The sequence below is a fragment of the Habropoda laboriosa genome, unplaced genomic scaffold (assembly GCF_001263275.1).
Source record: "Habropoda laboriosa isolate 0110345459 unplaced genomic scaffold, ASM126327v1 scaffold801, whole genome shotgun sequence".
Classification (NCBI taxonomy): Eukaryota; Metazoa; Arthropoda; class Insecta; order Hymenoptera; family Apidae; genus Habropoda; species Habropoda laboriosa.
This window is the reverse complement of record NW_017101026.1, coordinates 301,179-307,178: the sequence shown is the minus strand read 5'-3', so window position 1 is coordinate 307,178 and position 6,000 is coordinate 301,179.

The window sequence follows — 6,000 nt, the reverse complement described above, 5'->3', positions numbered from 1 at the left end:
AACATATTATGTTACAGTAAATGTTAACGTATTTAAACGACACGTAATTTTAAATTGCAATAGGTAAACGATTAAGTATCGTGTATTTTATATAGCATTTATTGTTCTTTTACCGTTTATTTTTTTCCTTCTCTGTTGGTTATTTCTTTATTCTCAATATATGTAGAACGAACATTTACAGTCCATTTAGCCATTATGCATTGTTTTAGTGTCACAATTTAAACTACTTGTTGCGATTTATTTATATTTATAGTTTTCCATAAAAGTTACAAATATTAGTAACGATGTGTTTATACTGGTAATAATTTTATGTAATCTTTGCCGATTCTAATTGTATCTTGCGATGGAAATTCGATAATCAGAGCACATGAAAAACAAAAACAAACCGAAAAGAAAATAATTCTATTCGTGCGTTACAATCTTTCCGAAATGATTTTTAGTTGATTAACGACATGTAATAGTGTGCCTATAAATAAGTATAAGTATAATGTACTGCTTACACCAATAGCACTTTTTTCGATTTTACTAAATTTCGCTAAAATTGTAATCTAGAAAATTCTTTCATATTCCTCGACGTATCATTCTTAAATAGATCAGAATTATCTAAGGGAAGAACTACATACATAAATAATAGTAGCGAACCAGCAGGACCGCGGTATTGGTGTACAGCAGGGAAACTATTGCACATACTTTCAGTAACATTGTATAATCTGCATTGTACGATTATATTATAACATCGATGTATATCGATAAACATGTACATTTGAAAAAAGAAGAAGAAGGAACAAAACAGAGCAAAATATTTGTCAACATATTACCATACTCACAAAATAAAGATACAATTTCGTTTTCAAAGTGTCAGTTTCTTTTATTTATCTTCGATCTTTCACAGACATCCGTTTAATTCGTTTGAAAAATTTATCTTTGGCATTTTCACACAAACGAACAAAAAAGGCGCTTATTTCACTGTATACCGAAAAATACGAATCCGTTTACAAAGATTTGTTCAAGACCGTTGGTAATTCGTTAGAGCTATTCAAGTTCCATTCCGTTAGGTAGCTATGTACATAAATAAATATACATATAGGTAGTTGTTTTTTACAGTTAATAGTTCGCAATTAACATTCCGCCTAAGTTGGGTGTTCGTCTATCGTATCTGTGTATACATAACGATCATAATGTACATTGCGATTCATGCGTTTAAAAAATATTTTAATTCGCCATGCAGCACAATGTGCGCAGTAGACAAGACATAACCACAGATTACGTCTTGGGATTTTACGTCTCACGTTCTGAAATATCGATCCTGCAAAAAAATCAGAGGTTTTGTTATTTCCTCTAGGGTAATAGAACGGTGAGTTTAGGAATTATACATATATGTATGTACAAACCAACCATCGATCATGGTAAGATCGACAGATGTAGGTAAAAAATGTTCCTTTGTTAAATCCGTATGTAAAATATTTACATATATTGGATTTCGTGGGTAGAATTTTGTCGTCGTGTTGTTTGTCACTCATGAAAAATTATGTTCTCATATTTTTTATCACACTTTAATGAGAATTCTCCGAATTTTTCGCTTCTAATAATACTTATTATTAATTAGAGCATAATTGCATGTACTAAGCAGATTAAAATTGATACCAGAAAATAATTGATAAAAGGATAACATTATAGAGAAATGAGTAAGACAAGGATAACAACAGTGGCGAGTGTTAGACAAGAAAAGCAATAGGAATAGACGAGGACAGAAAAATTTCAAGTGGGGGATCCTTTTCAGCCAAAACATGTAATTAATCTTAAGGCGAAATTAATAATGTCCGAACTAGTCAAAGGTCTTTATATTTTTGTTTAACATTATACAATAAATCAATATTAAAATTTGCATAGCGACGAACAAAAGCTTATATTCAAAAGAACTAACAAACTACTAAATTCAAACTATCAAAAAACACGCGTAAAAGAGACGCATGCGTAAACCGAAGCTCCGCGCAGATGAGACGCATGCGTAAATCGGAAAGCCTACATTTAAAATTGAAACTAGCGCCATCTCCTGTTAGATGACACGAAATAAGACTTTTTAATAGGAACATAGAATACCAACAGAGGCATTAGACAAGGAAAGCACTAGTGTGCGAGTAGGACAGAGAGAAAACGCTTCCTATTGGCTGGCGGCCGCCATGCTCCACCTTTCAGGCGCCAATTAAAGTCGGTCAGGGAAAAATCGTTATTAACTCAATAATTACGATTACTATGTGAACTTTTAGAATTGAAGAATCAAGTGTGAACCTTCAGCAACTTTCCCATATAGTTTTTAATGCACTAAGCCATTTCTATAATTAGTTATTAACAATTTTAGTGCGTGATGTCGAGAACGATATCGTTTACGGTTATACACGTTTACGGTTTCTCAATAATTTCATAGCTTTTTAGTAAATTCTCATGCAAATAACTACATTCATTTTAAAGACAATTCCTTTGGCTACATTCTCATCTAATTCTTATTATAATATTCCGTTTAGTTTAACAGTTATTTAACATTTCTCGGGTGAGTAATATATCCGTCGCATTCAATCGTAATATATTTTCGTTGTTTCAACAGACACGCGTGATTAATTATCCACTTTCAAGAATGTAGAATGTAGAATGGACTTTAACTTATATTCTGCAATTAGTTTTGTGGCGGTAAGTAATGTGGTTTATTAGATATTAGCAATTGTTTGTCAAAGTTGACTATACAAAAGTACGATGAATAAGAGACTTTTTCAAATAATGATTAATAACTCTTAAACTAAACCGAATATGTTAATAAAACTTATATTTGAATATAGCCAATAGAGTTACCTTTCGGACGCATACAATTGGTTACATGAGAACTTAGAAGAAAGCTATGAAATTATAGAAAAACCGTATAATTACGCGGTATCATTCCCGACATTGCGTATTAAAATTGTTAATAACTAACTATCCAAAGGGTTTAGTGCATTAAAATCTACATGAGAAAGTTGTTGAAGGTCTACACTTTATTCTTCAATACTAAAAGTTCACAAAATCATCGCAATTTCTCTATTACTAAACTTATCTGTTTAGTACGATAAAGTCGGGGGATTATGTACAAGACATTTCTCTCTTTTTTTTCATTCTTCTTAAATAAATTGGAATAAATTCGAGTCGTCACGAGAAAAGATAGAAAAGGACAGAGAATCGAGAAATATGACACCATGTTTACACATGAAATTCCACTCTGAGAAACTTCTAACTTAATAGGAACACAGAATAGGCAAGGAGGAATTAGACGAAGAGGCTCTGTGAATTAAACAGGGATAGAAAATACCAGCTGAAAACAGTAATTCCATTTCTTATTAGAATTACAGAATATAAACAGAGGTATTAGACAAGGATAGCACCAGTGTGCGAAAAGGAGAGAGATAATCGTTTCCTATTGGTCCGCGGGTATCTAAGCACCACCTATCGATGGCCGCGAGGCCGACATCTTGTCGGCCAAGGAAAAATCATTAATAACTCGATAGTTCCGATGATTTTGTAAACTTTTAGACTTGCAGAATGAGGTGTGGACATTTAGCAATTTTCTCATATCAATTTTAATACACTAGAACCTGCCGATAATTAGTTATTGACAATTCTAGTACGTGATGTCGAGAAGGTACATCCTACCTTTACCGTTTTCCAATAATTTCGTAGCTTTCAATTAGTTCTCATGGAAGTAACTATACGCATCGGAATGGCAAATCTTTTGGCTGCATTCTAATGTAACCTTTATTAATATATTCGATTTAGTTTAGGAGCTATTAAACGTTATTCGAGAGAGTCCCCTACTCGTCGTACTCGAGTATAGTGAAATGTTAGAAACAACTGCTAATATCTAATAAACCACATCACTTACGGATACCAAACTAATTGCAGAATATAAGTAAAGGTTCATTCTACATTCTGCATGCTTGAAAGTGGATAATTAATCAGGCATGTCTATTGAAACAACGAACATATGTTACGTTTGAATGCGACGGATATATTACTCACTCGAAAAATGTTAAATAACTATCAAACCACACGGGAGATGTTAACAAAAATTACACGAGAATGTAGCCAAAAGAGTTGCCTTTCGGACGCATACAATTAGTTACATGAGAACTTAGAAGAAAGCTCTGAAATTATGGAAAACCCGTATAATTACGAGATATCATTCCCGACATTGCGTATTAAAATTGTTAATAACTAACTATCCAAAGGGTTTAGTGCATTAAAATCTACATGAGAAAGTTGTTGAAGGTCTACACTTTATTCTTCAATACTAAAAGTTCACAAAATCATCGCAATTTCTCTATTACTAAACTTATCTGTTTAGTACGATAAAGTCGGGGGATTATGTACAAGACATTTCTCTCTTTTTTTTCATTCTTCTTAAATAAATTGGAATAAATTCGAGTCGTCACGAGAAAAGATAGAAAAGGACAGAGAATCGAGAAATATGACACCATGTTTACACATGAAATTCCACTCTGAGAAACTTCTAACTTAATAGGAACACAGAATATGCAAGGAGGAATTAGACGAAGAGGCTCCGTGAATTAAACAGGGATAGAAAATACCAGCTGAAAACAGTAATTCCATTTCTTATTAGGATTACAGAATATAAACAGAGGTATTAGACAAGGATAGCACCAGTGTGCGAAAAGGATAGAGATAATCGTTTCCTATTGGTCCGCGGGTATCTAAGCACCACCTATCGATGGCCGCGAGGCCGACATCTTGTCGGCCAAGGAAAAATCATTAATAACTCGATAGTTACGATGATTTTGTAAACTTTTAGAATTGCAGAATGAGGTGTGGACATTTAGCAATTTTCTCATATCAATTTTAATACACTAGAACCTGCCGATAATTAGTTATTGACAATTCTAGTGCGTGATGTCGAGAACGATATTCTTTCTACTAAATTCTCATAGAAATAACTACACGCATCTGAAAGGAAAATCTTTTAACTACATTCTCATGTAATTTTTATGAACATGTTCGATTTAGTTTAGGTGTTATTAAACGTTTTACGAGAGAGTTCTCTATTCATCGTACTCGGGTATAGTGAAATGTTAGAAACAACTGCTAATATCTAATAAACCACATCACTTACGGCTATCAAATTAATTGCAGAATATAAGGAAAAGTTCATTCTTTACATTCTACATGCCTGAAAGTGGATAATTAATCACGCATGTCTATTGAATCAACGAAAATGTGTTACGATGGAATACGACGGATATATTACTCACCCGAGAAATGTTAAATAACTGTTAAACTGAACAGAATATGATAATAAGAATTATATGAGAATGTAGGCAAAGGAAATGCCTTTAAAATGAATGTAGTCACTTGCATGAGAATTTACTAAAAAGCTATGAAATTATTGAGAAACCGTAAACGTGTATAACCGTAAACGATATCGTTCTCGACATCACGTACTAAAATTGTTGATAACTAATTATAGAAAGGGAGATAACTAATTATATCAAAATCTATATGAGAAACTAGCTAAAGGAATAGCCTTTCGAACACGTATACATATAAAAGTGTATAAATTGTTTGTGCGCAGTTACAAAATTAATGAGAAAATCGTAGTTCGCGTCACCAAGCGCAAGCGCGAGATGGCGTTAGTTTCGCCCGCATCATTTGTTTTTCTGTCCTTGTTTATCCATATTCCTTTCCTTGTCTAACACGTGGCACTATTGCCATCCTTGTCTACCGCTATTCCTTTCTTCGTCTAACTCATTTCTCTATGTAATGCTATCAGTATCTACCGCAATTTGTTACATTGTCTCTGTTCACTACTGCTATCCCGGTTATTTTTATTATATTTTAAACTGTCCATTTTAAACAACTGCGTACTACATGCAAATATGCTGTAATATGATACGATTATACAATACCCTGTCCTAAATATGCCTTGTGTCCAATTTCATATTTACATTTAGTTCTAATTCCAAC